The 22,146-nt window shown below is 47.7% G+C and overlaps 1 protein-coding gene across 2 annotated transcripts in view; it reads right to left on the reverse strand.

The window, feature by feature from the left end:
- The window catches only part of GNG2 (G protein subunit gamma 2), a 68,140-nt gene that overhangs the window by 12,668 nt on the left and 33,326 nt on the right, over positions 1 to 22,146 (reverse strand). The window contains exon 2 of one of the 2 annotated variants that reach the window (XR_014787859.1): positions 13,172 to 13,237. The exons of the other annotated variant lie outside the window; for it this stretch is intronic. The gene's annotated coding sequence lies outside the window, so the exon portion shown is untranslated. The remainder of the gene's footprint in view (positions 1 to 13,171; positions 13,238 to 22,146) is intronic. 2 annotated transcript variants of the gene reach the window in all.

Below are 22,146 nucleotides of genomic sequence, written 5' to 3' on the forward strand. Positions count from 1 at the left end.
TGTTCAGTGCCCTGAAAACAACTGCCTCCAAGTGCACCAAATATGGCACTTAAACCACTTCCATTATGCTTCAGAAAAGGGGTGCAGAACCTAAGGCCCACGGTCCCAATCCAGCACTCTGGGGGCCAGGCGTCCTTCCCCCCAACCACCAATCATTTGGAGATTTCCCAGTGTTTGTGCAGTTTTCCCCCTATTCTAAAAGGTTGAAAGGCTGAGTAAGCGGCAGTCAGAGCTTTAAGCTAAAACATGCTAGAATTTGGGGGGGGGGGTTGGCTCCACCCCCTTTACCTTCAGCCATGCTCACAACTGGAAAGCGGCCCCCAAGAGCTTCCCTGAAATGGAATTTGGCCCTCAGGCTGAAAGAGGTTCAACACCTCTGCTTTAGAACATCTGTCTCCATCTTCACCCACAGAATGACTGCTTGCCTCCCCCTACATTCGCTGTAGGGCAGGGGTGGGCAATGTGTGGCCCTCCAGATGTTGTGGGCTTACAACTCCCATCATCCCTTACCATTGGCTATGGTGGCTGGGGCTGATGGGAGTTGTAGGCCAAAATCTCTGGAGGACCCCAAGCTGCCCACCCTTGCTTTCAAGGGGTCACAAGGAAACACACCCAAACCTCCAGATATTTAGAGAAAGCAGATTACTGGCACAGGATACAGAAGCAGAGCAACCAACTCCAGGCCCACTTGTAAAGATAGACAGAACATTCACAGGAAGCACATGGATCAGGGCTTTTTGCAAGGGAGACAGTCTACAAAGAACCTCCCTCCATATTCCTAAATCCACCTACCTACTAGATCTTGGAGGAAATATTCTCATTTGCTGGATCTACAACAGCATGAGCAATGATTCCCCTAATTTCCAAAGGAGAACGTGAGCGTATCCTACTGTCCACCCTCTGCTCTTTCTATGCCTTCTCACCTGGCTCATTAAGTCCACTGTTAAACACCTGCCCCCATTGCTGGCAGGTGTCACACTTTAAGGCCTGGCCTGTGCCTGCCACCTCCCTGCAGCCCCTGCTTCTCCTGACAGATGCTGTGCCTTTAACAGAGTCATGATTCAGTGAGGGCAGCGTTACCACTTGCATTTCTGTGGTCCATTTCTTTGAAACTGCACTTGGGTCTTTTACAAGATTGTTCTGCAGCCTGACTCTACATGCATTTACTCAGAAGTAAGCTCCAGTCTCTTCAATTGGACTTACTTCTGGAAAAGTGTCTGTACAGGAAAGCACATGAACTCAGAGGAAAGTCCCGCTGTGTCCCAATAAGTCTGCACAGGACTGGAATCTGTGTTGGCTGGATCTGTGTTCAAGGGCTGCACGGGCCCCTTCCAATGTTGCCTTTAGGGCCTGCTGCAGTCTTGTAATGTCAGAAGATGGGGGCCACACTGGGAGAGGCCATGACACAGTTGCGTCTGTTTCTTGGAAGCTCCCATTTTGCAATGGGAGATGCTGGGATTTGTAGTCCAACACATCTGGAGGGTGCCAGGTTTGGGCAAGGCTGGTCAAATGGGTCGCTTGGGAATAGTTATATTAGGGCCAGTTCAAAGCGGTCCCCGCTAGCTACGCCTGGGCATGTGCTGCCCGGTGGATCTCATGTGAGTTTACTCTGAAGAAAGTGCCAGAGATTACAGTGTAATTCACTTATGGTATTCACATTCCCCAAAATGGAGTGATGGAGAATAGCTGAAATGGCTTTCAAAAAGGCAAATCCAGGGGGGAAAGGACCGGTCGATGGCAATTAGCTATGATAGCTAAATAAAGCCTCCATATTTGCAGGCAGTATATTTATTTACTTATTTACTTACAATATTTATATACCGCTCCACATCAAAAGGTTTCAGAGTGGTGAATAGCAAGGCTAAAAGAATAAAACACTATGTTCAACCAATTAAAGCATTTTAAAAGAATCAAGTTCCGATAGACCGGATTTAATAAACCGCAGCTGGTCACTCAAGGTAGGCTTCCCGAAATAATAATGTCTTCGGAAGGCACCAGAAGGAACACAATGTTGGCACCTGCCTGACCTCCAAAGTCAGGGAGTTCCACAGGAAGGGGGCCACCACACTGAAGGCTCTTTTCCTGGTGGACTCCAGCCGAGCCATGCATCCATGTGGAACCACCAGTAAAACATCCTCCGATGACCTCAGTGACCGGGCAAGTTGGTAAGGAAGGAGGTATACCCCTGGAGATGGCAGACAAGGAGGGGCTATTGCCTTCACCCACTGCTTGGAAGCTTCTTGATGACATTTGATTGTCCCCTCTTTGGAAGCACAACACTGGGCAACAAGGAATGTTGGTCTGATCTGGCAAGGAAAGTCTCATCTCAAGCCTGAAATAAATTTTTAAGAGTGACGCATCTCATGAATTCCTCTCTCCCTTTCAAGCAAGGAAAATGAAATGTTGCTCACTGGAATGATGTCTTGGGATTCCTGTAATATTATTATGGAATATTCTCCCCAGCAGGGCCTGCCTGGCAACACCAACACTGACACCTTTCAGTGCCAGGTTAAGACTTTTCTCTGTTCCCAGGCATTTGATGGCATCTGATGGGTGGTTGAATCCATCAGCCAAATTGTTTATGGTTGTCACTGATGTTTTAGTCATTTATAGGTTGGTTTAATGGATAACTCTGTCAGCTGTTTTAAATGTGTATGTTTTAATTCCATTGTGAGTTGCCTTGAGTCTATTTTTTTTTTTTGTTTGAGAAAGGTGTCTAAAAAATTTAAATAATAATAAATAGTATCATAGAATAGTAGGGTTGGAAGTGGCCTGTAAGACCATCGAGTCCAACCCCCTGCTCAATGCAGGAATCCAAGTCAGAGCATCCCTGACAGATGGCTGTCCAGCCTCGACTTGAATGCCTCCAGGGTGGGAGAGCCCGCCATCTCCGTAGGTCATGGGTTCCATTGTCGTATTGCTCTAACACTCAGGAAGTTTTTCCTGATTTTCAGTCAGAATCTGGCTTCCTGTCACTTGAGCCCATCATTCCTTGTCCTGCAATCTGGGATGATGGAGAAAAGATCCTGGCCTTCCTCTCTGGGACAACCTTTCAAGTACTTGAAGAGCGCGATCATCTCTCCCCTCAGTCTTCTCTTCTCAAGGCTAAACATGCCCAGTTCTTCCAGTCTCTCCTCATAGGGCTTTGTTTCCAGTCCCTGATCATCTTTGTTGCCCTCCTCTGAACCCTCTCCAGTTTGTCTGCATCCTTCTTAAAGTGTGGTGCCCAGAACTGGACACAGCACTCCAGATGAGGCCTAACCAGTGCTGAGTAGAGGGGAACTAGTACTTCATAAATAATTCTTAATGAAGACAAGGGAGTTGATTCACAAGGAGCAGTTGGTGGTTCTTTCTTTCTTAACTGATCCCACATATATATATACATATTGCTTGCTTTATGATGTGCGGCTGAAATTTGGAAAAGCAGTGCAGCCCAAGAACTGGAGGGGGGCCAGCAAAAATGAGCGATAATGAGCCCGTTTCCATGGGGACGGCTTCATTAGCATGCTGGCATACAATGCTGTCAACATCGCTGCATGGGGGGGGGTTCAAAAAGGCTGGCATGGGAGGGAAAGAAAGAGCCCCCTCTGTACGTTCTGTCTGTCTGTCTGTCTGTGTTTCTCTTCTCTACAAAAACAAAAAGCTGGTTGTAACTGCAGACCTTGCAAATAAGTCTCTCCCCCCCAATTCAAGACATGCTGAAACATGGATCAGTTTGAGCATGGAGCTGGAGGGGCAGGTGAGAAGGTGAAAACAGACCCCAAAAGGAAGGGAACAGAAACAGCGAAGGGCGGGTTTTTAGAGCACACCAACAATAAACCAGAATCAGCTTTCCCAGGACCTTACTGGCTGGGAATTTAGAGAGCTGCAGTCCCACACATCTGGAGGGCGCTGGATTAGGGGAGGCTGACCCAGACCATCATTAGCCAGTTCTGAGCAAGGGCAACTGGATGTCAGCAGCGGTGTAGTGGAGCCGGGGCTCGGCAGGGATGCAGCACCGGCCCTTTTCTGGGAGCAGGGGCGCTGGCGTCCTCTGCCGCCCCTCACGGAATTCCTTCTTCCCTCTCGAGTTTAGCTGCAATCCTCACAGTAGGTCATGGGGGCAGGGGACTGAATTTTCCCAGCAACGATATACTGAATCCAGTTGCAATACAAAGTGTCTTGGGTTGGTGTCAGGGTTGTATCTGAGCCCACAGAGCCCCAAAGCAGCTCTGATTCTGAGGAGGAGAGACAACTCATGGGGGAGGAACTCTCTCAGACTTCAGAGGCGCAGCTGGAGGGGGAGCCCCCCCTTCTCACATCCCTGGGAGCGACAGTGAACCAGGTGTGGAAAGGGAGGGACAACCTGAACTTTTAGATGCGAGGCGCAGACGCAGGCGCTGTCAAGGGCTCCTTGGAGGCCTCTCTCAGTCTAATCCAGTAGCCAAGTCCAGACACAGATAAAGGGATTCTTTTCAAAGCTTTATTCCTCTTTTACAACTTAACAACTCTACTGTTAGCAACTAGATATGAGCCGCAGAGTACCTATGCCCTAAGTTGGAACAGTTGGTCCCCGTTTGAAAGGGAATCACAGGCAGACCCTGAACTTATGGGCTAGGGAGAGTCCCTCCCCTTTTCCCTTGGATCCTCTGGGCGCAACCGTTGTTTGTGTGCCAACCGGGCACTACACCTCCTTTCTGCGCCCTCCATTTGGCGCCGCTCCCTGCATCAGCGTCGCGCGTCCAGCAAGTCTGCTTCCCGTGCTCTCTCACTCCCGGGAGCGCTATCTATGCCAGGAATGCCGGTGGGAGGAATCTCTGCCAGCTGTTGGCCCTGGGAAGCATGAGCGCGCTCCTCTCCCAGGAGCGGCTCCTCTTCCTCAGAATCAGAACTACTCTGGGATTCTATGGGCTCAGTGTCCACCCTGACAGGCACAAGCAAGAGATCGCAGGGTCTGAGCTTCGGCGCTCAGCCCAACTGGCTCAACGGCAACAGCTGCGCCCAGAAGCATCACGGGAGAGGGGAAGATCTTCCCCTCCCACCCCTTAAGTTCAGAGAATTGCCGCGTTTTTCCCAAACGGAGATCAACTGACGTCCTAACCCTTAGAAACCCCTAGATGGCTGCTCCTTTGTAGTTTCTCTGAGTCTCAAGCAATTAGCATCTGTATGCCTCATTAGGATAAAAGGAATTAAAGCCCTGGAAAGCAGCCCTTTTGCCTGAGTGTTGATTTTGGCTATCGGAGTATTTAGTAGGCAACAGGGGAACCTTGACAGCTGGCTTGGTCTTGAATGGGAGGTGAAGACCCATTCGCTTTACTAAAGACCTGCTCCTGGTGGAGGTGAAAACGGCTAAAACTGCTTTGTTGATGTGGATCAACACCACAGCCTGCAATGCTGGACTCTTCTTGAGGGCGTGGCTAGGGGGACTGTCACGAGGAGTACCTGCACTTTGAAAGTGACCACTGGGTGTAGGATCTGAAGAGGAGTCAGAGCAGGTTCGTCACTGAGCCCAACTGTGCAACTCGTAGGACAGATGCGCATTCCAGCAACTTGTATGCCAAGGCAGCAATTGGCCTTGCCCTCCCCTACTCCATACATCAGCTGGCTATCTGCCTTTAACATTTTTTTTTAAACAGGCACATGTATATTCATGCATTTATACATCCACCCTTCGCCTTCCCCACCCTCACAATCACTTAAAAATAATAAGGGTGAAACTGCTCTCGGACTGGTGGGGCAGGTGTGTGTTGGTGACATCCCATGCATCAGCCAATACATGGAGGAGGCTTTGCTATTAAAAATGATCTTTTGAAGCTCTTGTCAGAAGTTCCTACTGGCATTAACGAACGACTCTCAACCCCCCGAATAAAACTCGCCAAAAACCAGCAGGCAACTATTCTAAGTGCCTATGCACCAACATTAGATGCTGATGAAGACATCAAAGAAAAATTTTACTCCCAACTGGACACCATCTTATCAGAGATACCTAAGGAGGATAAAATCATCCTCCTGGGTGATTTTAATGCAAGAGTTGGGCGTGATTTTGATTTGTGGCCAGGGACCACTGGGAAAGAAGGAGTCAGCAATAGCAATCAGAATGGAATTCTACTTCTGACTAAATGTGCAGAGCATAATCTTGTCATTACCAACACAGAAAAATATTTTTCGTCAGAAAAATACATTTAAAACATCATGGAAGCACCCCCGGTCGAAGCACTGGCATCTTCTAGATTATGTAATTATTCGTGCCAGAGATCGCTGCGATGTACTCCTCACTACAGCCATGACGAGTGCTGATGACTGCTGGACAGACCACTGATTAATTTGTTCCATGATGGTAATTAAGATTGTCCATCAACGTAGGCTCCAAGGAAGAAAACCAAGGCGTAAAATGAACACCCAAGCCCTTCAAGACCCTATTAAATGAGCCTACTTTCAAACAACCCTCAAGGAACATCTACCTATGGAAACCCCTGAAAATGTCGAGGAACACTGGAATAAACTGAAGACTTCCATTATTGCAGCCTGTGAACAAACTATCGGATACCAAACTAAGAAACATCAGGACTGGTTTGATGAGAATGATAGGGAGATTGAACATATTATTGATAAGGAAAGATTTCCAAATATGGCAAAAAGACATCAACTGTGCCGCTAAGAAAAAAACCTACGCCAGTGCAAAGGCTGAGGTCCAAAGAAGAACTAGAGAACTTAAGAACACCTGGTGGATAAAGAAAGCTCAAGAAATCCTGCATTTTGCAGATGCCCATGATACACGGGGCTTTTTTAATGCCACAAAGGCCATCTACAGACCAACAAACCATGGTACAAACTCCTTACGCTCAATAGATGGTGTCGAACTTCTAAAGGACAAAGAGTCTATTGCACTGCATTGGAAAGAGCATTACCACAACCTCCTTAACTGTAACTCTATTGTGGCTGATGAGGTTTTCTCACAAATCCCACAAAAACAAACCAGAGATGAGCTTGCAGTATCCCCTAGTTAGGAGGAAGTCAGTAAAGCCATTAACCAAATGAAAAATAATAAACCTAGTGGACCCGATGGGATCCCTGTTGAAGTCTTTAAAGAAGGTGAGCCTTTAAAGAAGGTGAGCCACAACAGCTTCACAAGCTCATCGAAAAAATCTGGATGAGGGAGGAGATCCCAGCAGACTTCAGGGATGCCATAATTATCACTCTCTTTAAAAAGGGTGATAGAACAGATTGTGGAAACTATCAAGGCATCTCCCTTCTAGCTACGGCAGGCAAAATCTTGGCAAGGATCCCCACAAACCGCCTTCTACCTATCTCAGAAGACATCCTCCCTGAATCCCAAAATGGCTTCCGCCCTTCTAGGGGGACAGTGGATATGATCTTCACCGCACGACAGCTCCAAGAAAAATGCAGGGAGCAAAACCAGCCTCTGTACATGGCGTTTATTGATCTGACTAAGGCCTTCGACACTGTAAACTGAACTGCTCTCTCGACCATCCTTTTGAAAACCGGATGCCCTAATAAATTTGTGAACATCTTGTGGCTCCTCCATGATGACATGACGGAACAATCTTGGATAACAGTGGCTCTCAAAGTGATCCATTCAAAGTGGGATCAGGCGTTAGACAGGGATGCGTCATTGTTCCAACCTTATTCGCTATCTTCATCGCTATGTTTCTACGCCTCGTTGAAGGGAAACTTCCCACTGGTGTAGAAATCACATATCGAACAGATGGAAAACTTTTTAATCTCAGTAGGCTGAAAGCAAGAAGTAAGGTAATTATAACCTCTGCCATAGAACTTCAATATGCTGATGGTAATGTAATCTGTGCGCATTCAGTGGAAAATCTCCGGACTATCCTAAACACCTTTGCAGAAGCATATGAAAAGCTTGGCCTCTTGCTTAACATCAAAGAAACCAAAGTGCTTTACCAGCAAACACAAACCAATCCCTCTGTAGCACCATCAATCCAGCTTAACGGTGTGATGCTGGAAAATGTCAATCACTTTTCTTATCCTGGCAGCCATCTTTCCACAAAAGCCATCACTGATGCTGAAATTCAGCATCGCCTGAGCTCTGCAAGCGTAGCATTCTCCCGAATGAAGCGTAGAGTGTTCGAGGATCGGGACATTCGCAGGGAGACTAAAATGCTTGTTTACAAAGCCATTGTACTACCAACCTTACTGTACGGCTGTGAAACATGGCCCATCTATAAACGCCACTCCCAACTTCTCGAAAAATTCCACCAATGCTGCCTCCAAAAAATTCTGCAAATTACTTGGGAAGACAGACGGACTAATGTGAGCGTACTGGAAGAAGCAAAGACCACCAGCGTTGAAACAATGATTCTCCAACATCAACTTCGCTGGATCGGCCATGTTCGAATGCCTGATTATCATCTTCCAAAGCAGTTACTCTATTCCCAATTTATGAATGGAAAACGGAATATTGGTGGACAGCAAAAGAGATTTAAAGATGTTCTTAAGGCTAATCTAAAAAAATGTATCATAAACACTGAGAACTGGGAAGCTCTAACTTATGAGCGTTCCAACTGGAGGTCAGCCTATATTAAAGGAGCTATGGACTCTGAAGAAGCACGAGTACAGAGCGAAAGGGAGAAAGGAGCTCAGCGGAAGGCACATCAAGCAAACCCTCACCGTGACCACCTTCCACCTGGAAACCTATGTCCTCACTGTGGGAGGCTGCGTAGATCCAGAATCAGCCTTTACAGCCACCTGCAGACCCACTGCTAGAGATTAATGAGCTGATTGACCTATTTTCTATGAATCTGTCTAATCCTTTTAAAAAGTTATCTATATAGACTCTATCCTTGGAAGACAATCTTACTCGATCACGAGTGATCGCCATGATGATCAGCCAATAGGCACACTTCAGCATTGGCTTTCCCCCCAGTTGGAGACAGGGCTGGAGCTCAGTGGTAGGTCACATGCTTTGCATGCAATCCCCTGCATCTCCAAGTAGGGTTGAGAAAGAGCCCTGTCAGAATCCCAGGGGGTCAGAATCCAGTCAGTGTAGACCAGGGGTGGTCCAAGAGTAGATCTCCGGATCTTTTCTTCTACTACTACTACTACTACTACTACTACTACTACTAATTCTATTCCACCCAACAGCCAAAGTTCTCTGGGCAGTTTAAAAAGATTAAAAGCATGAAAAATACAGTATACAGCAATTAAAAGCCATTTACATAAAGAACACATGAACAGACAATATACACAAAAGAACATATATCTAAAACAACTTCAAACAATGAATCTCAAAACCAAACAACCATAACCATAAGACATTCCAGGATTGGTTAAACACTTATCATATGCTGCCAAATGCCTGGGAGAAGAGAAAGGTCTTAACCTGGCACCGAAAAGTTAACAATGCTGGTGCCAGGCGGGCCTTGTTGGGGAGGTCATTTCACAATTTGGGGGCCACCAGCAAGAAGGCCCTCTCCCTTGTTGCTGTCGTCCAAGCTTCTCTCAGAGTAGGCAGCTGGAAGAGTTGTACTACAACTTCCAGTATTACTGACCATTGGCCATACTGGGAAGGGCTTCTGGGACTTGAAGTCCCAAACATTTGGAGATCTATCTTCTGCCCACCCCTAGTGTAGACTAGGCATGGGGATGCTGGCTGGGGATGATAGTCCAACACATCTGGAGGGTCGGGAAGGCTGTGATATATGATGTAAAGTTCTGCAATGTGTGAAATATGAGAAGTTGTGATAATATGACATCCCATACCATATGGAATGACCATCTGAATCCTTCCCCTCGCCTAGAAATATCTCATCTTGCCACCTTGGGTATAATTGGAAGGTGTGAATGGCAACCCCTCAATTTTAGTGTGTGTGTGTGTGTGTTGGGGGCGGCATGAATAAATTCATCACCACAATGCATCATCTTTAAAAAAAAATTATTTTGGATTTCCACATTTTTTCTTCTTGGTGTGGACTTAACAGGCTTTCCAGCAGACCACTGGAAGTGGTTTCTTAATGGGAAGACTAGAAATTCTTAGAATCATAGAATAGTAGGGTTGGAAGGGGCGTATAAGACCACTGAGTTCAACCCCCTGCTCAATGCAGGAATCCAAGTCAGAGTGTCCCTGACAGGTGGCTGTCCAGCCTCATCTTGAATGCCTCCAGTGTGGGAGAGCCCACCACCTCCCTAGGTCATGGGTTCCACTGTCATGCTGCTCTTAACAGTCAGGACGTTTTTCTTGATGTTCAGCCGGGATCTGGCTTCCTGTCACTTGAGCCCATTATTCTGTGTCCTGCACTCTGGGATGATCGAGAAGAGATCCTGGCCTTCCTCTCTGTTACAACATTTCAAGGACTTGAAGAGCGCGATCATCTCTCCCCTCAGTCTTCTTTTCTCAAGGCTAAACATGCCCAGTTCTTTCAGTCTCTCTGTGTAGGGCTTTGTTTCCAGTCCCCTGATCATCTTGGTTGCCCTCCTCTGGACCCTCTCCAGCTTGTCTGCATCTTCTTAAAGTGCGGTGCCCAACAGTGGACACAGTACTCCAGATGAGGCCTAACCAGTGCTGAGTAGAGGGGAACTAGTACTTCCTGGGATTTGGAAGCTATGCTTCTATTAATGCAGCCCAACCAAAAGAGCATTGGCCTTTTTTTGCAGCCACATCACATGGTTGGCTCATATTCAGCTTGTGAGCTACCACAATTCCAAGACCCTTCTCGCTTGTAGTATTGTTGAGCCAAGTATCCCCCATCTTGTAACTGTGCATTTGGTTTTTTCCCCCTAGGTGCAGAACTTGGCATTTATCCCTATTAAATGTCATTCTGTTGTTGTCTGCCCAGCGCTTCAGCCTATCAAGATCACTTTGAATTTTGTTTCTGTCTTCCAGGGTATTAGCTATCCTGCCCAATTCACAAACATCCTCTTAACAAACATCCTGTCTCAAAGTGAGGATCTTTACGGCTGCCAATCAACTTCTGCAATGGAACAGTGTTGCTTGTGTTTGTGGGCACGCTCTACATTTGCAATGGGCGAGAGTGAGGCCCAACAGACCAGAGTGAAATGACTGCACATCCTAGAATGCATTCCAGAAATCCTCCGCAAGAGGTAGAGAGTCTGTGGCAACTTTCCATGGCAGCCTAGTAAATTTGGAAAGGCAGAAAGCTGAGAACCCCATTAGCCAAACCACCTGCCAAGGAGATCCTGTTAGAATTGTAATATTGCGGCATGCATGATTTCTGTGCAAAATTAGCTGAGGTTAATGTATGGTGATTTTTAAAATTAATTCGTTAAGCCACCAACAAATGCATGCATGTGTGAAGTCGTTCTGGGTTAAGCCCTGGAGAGTTCTAGCACAAATTTAGCCTCCTTTCTCCTTGCAACTTTTTCACAGCACTTCAGGAAAAACAAATCATTCTGAAAAGGTTGGAATGTGAATTTCAGTACTGGAAGGTTTTTTTAAAAACCAGGAAGTCTCTGGATTATGTAGCTGGCAAAACTCCCCCATGACACAGAACTTTGTAGCGGATGGGAACCAACTCCTTGTTAAACAAGGTCTGGACAGCTGGCTAATTGATCGCAAGAAGAAGCCTCACATTGGAACATCGACAGATGACATTTATGTTGTTTTCAGGCATTCACAGATTGTTCCCTGGAATGTTGGCAAGTAGCAAAGATTTAACAGGCACAACAGTATACAACAGCCTAGCGGCGTTCATTCACACAGTCCTGAAAATGGTACTGCAACTCCTGCCCGTGAATATGCAAATGAGAAAGAAAGGGATTTGCACAAAAGGAGGTGAGTGGTGGCTTCTGCAGGCGCAGGGACACAGTAGACAATATACACAAAAGAACATATATCTAAAACAACTTCAAACAATGAATCTCAAAACCAAACAACCATAACCATAAGACATTCCAGGATTGGTTAAACACTTATCATATGCTGCCAAATGCCTGGGAGAAGAGAAAGGTCTTAACCTGGCACCGAAAAGTTAACAATACTGGTGCCAGGCGGGCCTTGTTGGGGAGGTCATTTCCTAATTTGGGGGCCACCACCAAGAAGGCCCTCCCCCTTGTTGCTGTCGTCCAAGCTTCTCTCAGAGTACACAGGTATCTGGCTCCACCCACAGTGCTTTGATTGGCCCTCTCTGAGAGGGTGTGGCCAGGGAAGAATATAAAATCCCTGCTCTCGGTCAGGGTGGATTATGAGAAAGAGAAGTGTTGACCTCTGCTCCCACCACAAAATCCCACCCCCCATTGCACCGGGCAGACAAGGCAGCGGATCTACCCAGCATCAGAGGGACCCTCAAGTCTGCCTGCCACACGTAGGATCAGGGAAGAGGCACTAAGAGATGAGCTCTTGCCATAGCCCTCCAGTCTGCAGGGCTCTGTCCTCTGAGAACCACAGAACCAATCTACTTGAGACTCTGTGAGCAGGGACTGACATTGCTACAGAGAAAAGACCCACAAATGCCTAAACCAGCCTTCCCCAACCTGGCCCTCTCCCAAGGTGTGGGACTACAACTCCCACCATCTTCAGACAGCATGTCTATGCTGGCTGGGAATGATGGAAATTGTAATCCAACACATATGAGGGACACCTGGTTGTGGAAGGCCCTTTTTATTACTTTCAATATTGCACACCTCAAAGGTTTTATTATTTTCGATAGGACAAATCTCGTAGTTTTTTCTCAGTGCGTTTTGCAAATCAGATTTTTGAACCTTAAGATATCCTGGCAGACTTGTTTAATGTTGGTAGGTGACCAAACGTTAAGCAGGCATGGGGTTCTGGAAGAGATGTACGAGGCAGAGTGAATGGAAAGAGTCTGTTGATGCTGCAGCAAACGCTCATCTAATTTTACATCCCCCTGCTAAGAGAACCTCAACAGATGCCTGATTCTGCTCAGTATTTCCTTTCCCCTCTCTGCATTACACACCAGAGACGCTTAGAGAAACAGTAATGCCTTCATTAAGCTATGGAGAATCTACGGGTGGGTTGGGGCAAGGCTGCAGGGAAGACAAGGCAAGCATTGTAGAGTTAAGCAGTGGGGCCTACTGTGCCTTCGCAGCTACTGGAAAGAAGCCGTTCATCAGATGTTGGAGACATGGTCAACCGCCCATTTCTGCAACCCTATTGCCCCAGGAATATAATAAAACCCCTGTCGGGAAACCTCACTTCACATCAAGACTCTGAAATTGATGTAGACTCACTCACATAGATGGGCCAGCCAAATTGGGTACGATTCAGGAGAAACTGCGGGAGCAACGTGGTTAGGATGACCTGTTCTTTAAAAACAAAAAAAATTATTAGCATCCCTATGCAGCTGCATTGAAGAATAGAGGAAGCAGCATTCTGGGAAAGGCTGTTTAGAGCCTTACCTTCTCTGGCTTCCCCCCCAGTCTGAATTCCCTGCCTGCAAAGCTGTTTTCAGCTCCACAAGCAAAGGGAAAGAAGGGCACAGATCCGGCTCTTGTACCCTGTCTTCCCAACTCCCAGAGCTCTTAAGAGGCCTTGGCAGGGAAGTGTAAGGGGGGCAGGAAGGGTCAAACACACTCTCCCAGAGCGCCACTTCCCCAATCCTCAAAACAGTTCTGCGATGTTGGCTAAATAGTAGAACACAAAATAAAACAAAAGCTCCATAGGTGATCCTTAATGTGGACATCCCAGGTCCCACCTAGTGCTACTGGGTTGGATCCAGACTTAGTCATACTTAGAGTGGACCCACTAAAGACAAAGGGACTTAAAATTACTCATGACTAACTCGTCCCATTGATTTCAATGGGTCGGCTCTAAGGATGGCGAAGTCTGTTCCAGAACTAGACCATTGTTCCCCATTTCCCCCCTTTTGAACTGGCTATATGAGCCAGACTCAAAAGAATCAAAACAGCATTGTAGCCATTTTGTTTGGAAGAGGTCCCCAAAGGGGATGTTTGCTTCTTAACTTCCATGTCTCCACTATACACTTGAAGGAGGTGCAGGACCACCACCAACCCCCAGCCATTCAATGGTCCGTCGGAAAAGGTGGCCAACACATTTATAGCTGGATGTATGTGAGCTCTCCTCCTGAATGGGAACTCTGAGCACGCATGGTTCCCAGTCAGGCAGAGAGCCTAGACACCAACAGCTGTGCACATACATAGGCTCTCCTTTCCAGTGGGAATGAGACACAGGGGATGGGACTGGTGTGTGTGGTCCTGACCCTCCTCCATGTATATACCATATATATGGAAATGCATGACTACTCCTATGAAGGAGTGGGGAAGACTTGTATTGTTCATCTTCATCTGTGATGTCACAGGCACTGTCCAAGTGGTCCCTGCACCACTCCCACCTAGTACAGGTCGGGCAAGGGCCTGCCAGGCTGGGGAAAAGAATAGTGGTTTCCCAGTGACTGGGGCCATGACAACAGAAGGAGAAGCGAACCGAGGAGTACCAGATATTTTAAAAGCAACCAGCTTTGCTGTGCTTTGGTCCATGCCGGGCTCCACCAGCAGGTTCTCTGCAGCAGTAAAAATCACTTCACAGAACATACTTCCGGATGGGGGTGGGGGTTGGAGTGAACGTCATCTGACTGGCAGGGGCTGCTCAACCAATGAGAGAGGCTTCCACCCCTCTCCCCACCTTCTCCTTTCCCTTGAAATGCCAGATGCACCTGTATTTCAGGAGCAAGCCTTACTGAGCACAATGGGAGTTACTTCCGAGTAGACACACACATATGCTTGTGCTGGGAAAGGGTGGGGGGGAGAACACAAAGACGGAAACCAGCCCCATTTTAATCCACATGATCACAACGAAGGGTGGAAGTAGTTTCTTCCTAATGCAATAAACCAAACAAAGGAGAATTGGAGCCTTGAGATCGCGCTTACTTAGGGCATTGGGCTTTAAACTGTGCCATGTCAATTGAGGGGGATCTCTGTAAGTTCTGATGTGGGCATTCAGAGGGCAAGCCTCATTCAGCACAATGGGAGTTACTTCTGAGGAGACACTAATGGGTTTGTGCAGGGCCAGGAAACACACAGGCAACACCCCTTGACCGGGGTCACGGTGAAAGGCACACTCCTGGGCAGGGCTAGCATGCCCGAGCTAAATTCAGGGGTTGGGGCGCCCAGCAACTATACCGGGGAGAACCCAACTTAAGGAAAAGAATCGGACTTCAGCCTCGGGAAATCTGGGTTTTCCCTGATAAGCTCCAGGGTGGCTGCTGGATGGCCACGGCGTCCTGTATCCCTCATGACCTCTGCAGCCAGTTCAGAGTAAATCTGTCACAGACACAGGCCTGCATTCGGATGACACGATGAGCCACCATGCCCGCGGGTGCCAAGGTGCATATGCAACCCCCGGTTGTGGGTTGTCGTGTGGTGCAAACCTGATGAGTATGGGTTACAGGAGGGTTGAACAGCTCTCACATAACCCTAAAAAAGACCATGGCTTATGCGAGGGTCGTTCAACTCTTGCATAACCCACACTCGCTGGGTTTGCACAACACAACAACCTGTAAGTGGGGGTTGCATATTCAACATGGTGGCTGCACACACCGCAGCCTCCCTGTGGTTTAAATAACCCTTGTGGGCTGTTGTGTCATGCAAACGGCCCCAGTGGTTTGCTGTTTGGGGGCTAAGGGAAATCCAATACCATCATCAGAACAGGAAGAACGACAGCCGAATTCTTGCAATGAATACCGCATCCTCCCCCAACCTGGTACTCCCCAGATATCTTGGACTGCGGCTCCCAATGCCGACTTGGAGTTATGGGAGCTGCAGCCCAACACATCTGGGGGGCATCAGGCTGGGGAAAGCTGGTGCCCACACGACTGTCTGCTGAGCTCACAAGGCTGATCGTCTGGCTTCGTGTACTGCAGCTTCTTATGTTCTTAGTCAGCCTTCTTATGTTCTTAGTCAGCCTTTTTTCAGGACTATGGGGACTGGAATCTTACTCTGTTTTGAGAGGAAGGATCATAGCTCGGTGGAGCGTCAGGCCTTTGCATGCAGAAAGTCCCAGGCACTCCCAGGTTGGGTTGGGAAAGACCCCCTGCCTGAACCCTCCGAGAGCTGCTGCTGGTCAGCGTCAGTAATACGGGGATAGATGGACTGCTTCTGTATAAAATACAGCAGTGGTTACATTTGCTACCTGATAAGCTGATTGCTTGGAAAGGCAGATGGTTTTATTACTGCCAAGATCTCCGTGCAGCAGCCAGTCCCTGGCTATTGGCAAGGAAACTGTTTGGGTTTCCCAAACGGGTGGGGTGACCCCACCCGTTGACGGGCGGGGTCAGCGGGTGGGGGGGAGAGATGGGGCATAAGAACCTAAGTAGTGGAGGCTGGTGGCTCCGATGTCAGTGGGGCAGTGATTCCACTCCAGGTTTCAGTCAGGACCAGTCAGAATTCTAAGGGAGCTCTCCAAGGTGCTTCACAGAATTCCTGACCATTGAGCATGCTCCGCACCTTGGAGCGCTCCCTTGGGGCTCTGGCTGGTCCTGACTGAAACCTGGAGTGGATTCACTACCCCACAGACATTGGAGCTACCAGCCTCCACTGAACGTCATAGAATAGTAGGGTTGGAAGGGGCCTACAAGGCTCCACATCAGAGGAGCCCTGCTGGATCAGAGCCTGGGTCCATCCAGTCCAGCATTCTGTTCACACAGCGGCCAACCAGCTGCTCACGGGAAACCCACAAGCAGGGCATGAGTGCGACAGCGCCCATGAACATGGACTGACCATGGTCATGGCAGTCTCGTTTCTGAAATAAGAGGTGCTAGAAACTGAGCTGCCTAGAGACCTGGAAAGCTCATCCTTCTAATCTCGGGTGCATATGGCAGTTCTGTTTATTTGGTACTGTTGGAAAGGCATAACTCCATGGTACAGCATGTGGTTTTCAAGCCAACGGTCCCAGGTTCGATCCTGGCAGCTGGAAAGAATCCTGTCTAAAACTCTGGAAAGCCCTTGCCAGTCAGTGTAGACCAGCCGTCCCCAACCTAATATTTTGGACTTCAGCTCCCATTAGCCCAGCCAGCATAGTTAATGGTCAGGAATCCTGGCAATTGTAGTCCAAAACATCTGGAGGGCACCAGGTTGGGGAAGGCTGGAGTAGATAGTACTGGCCTAGGTGGACCGGTGGTCTGTCTCAGTAGAAGGCAGCTTCCTATGTGCCTAAGAAAGGCATTCTGTACATGTTCCAGGGTACTCTGCTGTATAAGCCCACATCACTCATGCACACACATACACAAGACACACACCCCTCTTAATTTTAGCTAGGGCCAAGCCCCAGGACCTGTACATTAAATTCTGAAAAATGTTCCAAATCATCTGAGAAGCTGCCTAGAAATATTCAAACGAACGTATGCAAAAGCATTTAATTCTATATGTTTTAAACTCATATGTCATGATGGTAGCCTACAAAGGTATTTGACTCTAGTATTATGTTCTAGCTTATTACAAGTCATCATTACACATATTTTAATTTATGTGGTTTTATCCTGACCTGTTTTTCCTATTATCCTAGCTAGCTTCTATTAGACATTAGAAAAGTGCATTATAAAGAGATATATAAATGAAATGAACTTACACGTTTGAGATTGGTGGGTGTTTTTTTCTGGTTGCAGAATTCCTTAGGTTTTTGGTACAGCAAAGAACGTTGAACTGAATTTGGAAAGCCTAACCTTGTTTCCATGGTGACATCTAGAAAAATGACCTTGGGAGGGGCCGTAGCTCAGTGGCAGAGCCTCTGCTTTGCATGCAGAAGGTGCCAGGTTCAATCCCCGGCATCTCCAGGTAGGGCTGGGAAGGAAACCTACCTGAAACCCAGGAGAGCCGCTGCTGCCAGTCAGTGTTGACAATGCTGGGCCAGATGGACTCAGGGTCTGACTCAGTACAAGGCAGCTTCCCGTGTTCCTACCACCAGACACCCAAAGAGTGCTAAAACAACAAAGTGGGCTGGGTTCACATGAAGAAAATAAGCCACAAGCCGCACCTGGGTGGTAATTATGGAAATCACACCCCACACACTCCTGGCATGCGCTGCAATTTACATAAGCCATTGTGGCTTATTTAAATTGCTGCGTGTGCCATGTGTAATTTCCATCACTGCTTGGGTGTGGTTTGTCATGTCACCTGAACGTGGGTGGCCTGGCTTGTTGGACAGGAAAACAACCCTCCAATAACCGTACAACAGCCCATGGGTTATTGGAGCAATTTAAATAAACTACCATGGCTGAAATAAACCACAGTGGCTTATTTAAATTGCTTTTTTTGATTGTGTGAACCTGTTGACTGTTTTGTGGAACCTGAAAGACTAACAAATTTATTCCGGCATAAATTTTCGTGACTGGTGTCCACTTCATCAGACGGAAGAAGTACTGACCACAAATTGGTAGATTTATATACACATGCTGGGGAGATACAAACCTGTGGTCAAAGGGAACTGAAATGCAAAAAGTACAGACAGTGATAATTACCTTAACAGTTGCCACTCACAAAACCTTGTTTGGTGATAACACAGAGATCATTGCAATGGTGAGCAGATGAACATATTCAATGTGATTTAAAACAAAAAACTGTCCAAAGAGGACAGTTGTTCACAAACTGATGAGGTGGATACGAAGCATATCGAGTGCTTTTCCAGACCAGCAGGGCAGCGAAAAGCAGCAGTCATGAATGGTTAGAATGAAAGAACTTAAGAGCATCCCTTGCTAGTTGTGGAAATGGAGAGAAAAGCCCAGAGGAATGAAAACGCACTACTAGGAAAAGCACACTGTGTTCTGTACTTTCACCAGTGTGCGTGTCAACATTTCTACAAGCACTACCACCACCACCTCTTCTGTTCTTAGAACAGGAACATTTCGACAACATTGGTTCACATGGCAGCTCTGACTCTGTCAGCGTGGATTGATGGATGTCATCAAGAGCCATTGTTTTATGGGGTCTTTTTGTTTGTTTGTTTGACCTTGTTTTCCAACTTGAATGTCTCCAAAGTGCCAAGCTGTAAAAGGTTGCCGGATGTTGACCTGGGGATCATGTTAGCCCCTTTAAAAGAGCCCAAATAAGCAAGAGAGAACTGGGCCTGACTTCAGATAGGCCCGCCACACAATTCAAGAGCTGCATCCCTACAATGGTTCTTGAATGCTGACCTTCTTCTCTTTGTAAGATCTCCTAACCAATTCCTCTCGGTCTCTTACAGCTTTGTTGGATCACACCCTTGTCACAATTGCAGCTTGAACTTTCTCTTCCCTTGGCAAAATTGCATCATCTCTTCCAGCGACGGAGACTGAAGTTTTATTTTAGTAACCACCAAACAAAGGCAAACACACCTGGCCCAGAGGCCTGTGGGATTTCTTCCAGCAATGACATCAGCAGTGACAAAAGCATCTGTCTGAATAAATGTCCCCTTAGCATGAAGCCTTTTGGACCACTTTAATTAGGTATCCATTCCAAGGATGAATTAATTAATTAGCAATCAGCACCTGGTGCAGAGTAGTCACAAGGGCTTGTTCCAGAGCTTCAAATACAGCAAACAGGTCAGACGTCTTGTGTTCATGCGCGTGCGCAGACTGACATGCACCAAAGGCTCCAGGAGTCCAGGGCTGGGGAAAACTTACATTTTCATTTAACTCTTAATGCTACTCAGGCCTAATTCTCAGCTTGGTGGTAAGACTATGTCATAGAATCAGTGGAGGATGGAGGCTCCAATGTCAGTGGGGCAGTGAATCCTCTCCGGGTTTCAGTCAGAACTAGTCAGAACTCTACAGGAACTATCCGAGGTGCAGAGCACTGGGACACTGGAGATAATCTAGTCCAGCCTCTTGCTCAACACAGGATCTACAATGCAAGATATATACTAACTACAGTATCCCTGACAGCTCTCCAGCCTCTGTATAAATACCTCCAGCAAAGAACCCACTGTTTTTCAAGGCTGTCTTTTCCATTTACAGTTAGGAAGTGTTTCTAATATTTAGCCAGATTTTGCTTCCTTGACATTTCCGCTCATAGGTTCTAGTCCCACCCTCTGGAGCAACAGAGAACAAGGCTGCTCCATTTTGTGTGTGACAGCTTGGACACCTCCGTTAGAGTTCTGACTGAAACCTGGAGTGGATTCACTGCCCCACTGACCTTAGAGCCACCAGCCTCTACTGCCAAGGGCGGAGGCAGATGTGCTGCTCCCAGAGAACCCATGGGTGGGCAGCCTCTGGCCCATGGGCCTAATCCAGCCTGTGCAGGTGGCCCATCCAGCCTGCAGAGGCGTGGGCTCCCTCCGTGGACCCCACCCACTCCCCTCCCTCAGCCCCGCCCCCTGGCCTGGAGGCTACCAGGGTCATTGGGAGGAGGCAGGGAGAGGAATCGCCTTGTTATCTCCAACCTGTGGTTGGAGATAACACGGAGATTCCCCTGGGGGAGTGGTGGTTGTGCGTTTATCAGGAGCATGCAGTAGCTCCTGCAAGTGCTGGACGTATGGACTCCACTTGTCTTTTGCTTTCCCCTCATAGGGAAGGTGAAGGGTGAGTGAAGCCATGCTGAGCATGCCTGCCCCTGGTCTGCTCCCAATGGGAAAAGCCCTGTGCGTAGCAAAGCTGGTTCCCAGTGCACATACCAGGAGGATCTTCCTCTCGACATACCCGCTGGGGACCAAATGATGTCAGGGCTGTGCCTCCATCCCTTTGATATGATTTGGCCTGAGAAGGGCTGGGTGGGTGGGTCATCCCACCCCCCGATTTTAGTTGCCTGCTCCCAGCTGTAACCAGTTATGCAGGAGGCCGTAGCTCAGTAGTGGAGCCCCTGCTTTGCATGCAGAATGTCCCAGGTTCGATCCCCAGCATCTCCAGGAAGGGCTGGAGAAATTCCTGCCTGAAGCCCTGGAGAGCCATTGCTGCCAGTCAGTGTTGACAATACTGGGCTAGATGGACCCATGGTCCTAATAGCTCGGTATACAGCAGCTTCCAGTGTTCCCATGCAAGGGATTGAACCGGGGACCTTTGGCATGCAGGGCAGTGCTTGACCACTAAGCGATGGCCCCCATGTTGTCTCATGAAGTCACAAGGCTCCACGTCTCCCTTCTCTCTCCCACCATCAGTAGCCCGTGATGTGGAGCAGGGGCAGGGAAATGCAGAACATTGCGATGAACAGAGGAGACAACTGAAGCCCTACTAGATGTCACGGAAAACGAAGCAAGATGCAGGCCTGCCATATTCAGAGCCTGCGGCACTTTTACCCCCGGGTCCAGCTTGGTCCTTGGAACCCTGGTTTTCATATCTCTAGCCCTTTTGACTGGAAAGGAAACCTCAAAAACGAATGGGGAAGGGTGAGTGAAACTGGGAAATCACTGGGTGGTTGAGAAGGGCTTCCCAGTGCAAACCAGGGGCGCTGCTAGGCCCAAATCTTTCCATTGTCATCAATGGAAGGTCTTTTTCTAAGCTTAGTTGCCTTGTGGAGGGGGCATGGGGGGGGGACAGTGCACAAGAAGAGGAGGGTTAGCCCTTTCTTCTCCAACTGTGATCTCCCTGGAAATCCCTCCCCTACCCCCCCAGGCATGGCAACTGTGCTTAGAAAAATCCACCCACTAGCACCAATCCTTTAATTAATTTATTAAATAAAATAAATTTAATCCTTTAATTAATTTAACATTAATCCTTCACTCCCCAGCCTCAATCCGCCTTGAAAGCTCCCCCCTGTCCTGAATGACAATTAAGCTGTAGGGGGAAAGCTTTCTATTGGCACTCTGGAAAATAGATCCGGGGGCTGCAGAAAATAGTTTTGGAGCTGAGGCCCCTCTGGCCTAGACCTAAGAATGCCCCTGCTCTACCAGAGACCCCAGATCAACATCAGAGGGCCTGCTCTCTAGGCTGTCGTGATTTAAGATCTGGAATCATCGTTCAAGATCTGGCTGGCATGTACCATAGGCAGGGCCTTTTTGGTGATGGCACTGCAGTGGTGGAGTTCTCTTCCCATGGAGGCCTGTCAACCACCTTCTCTTTCTGTTTTCAGATGGGTTCTGAAAACCTTTTAATTCTGTCAGGCATTATAGAATTAGTTTTGTTTTTTATGCTGTTTCCTTGGTTTTTAATGCTGTGGTGTTTTTGCAATTGTGTTCATTGGATTAGTTTTAACATGCGTTTTTACTGTTATTAATATTTCTTTTGAAAGCAACTTCGGGGAAATATATATTTTTTAATGCAGGCATTACAAATAATAAAGTTGTTCTTG

This window comes from Heloderma suspectum, chromosome 1, assembly GCF_057233095.1.
Source record: "Heloderma suspectum isolate Gila_16-S chromosome 1, 16-S_ref, whole genome shotgun sequence".
NCBI lineage: Eukaryota > Metazoa > Chordata > Lepidosauria > Squamata > Helodermatidae > Heloderma > Heloderma suspectum.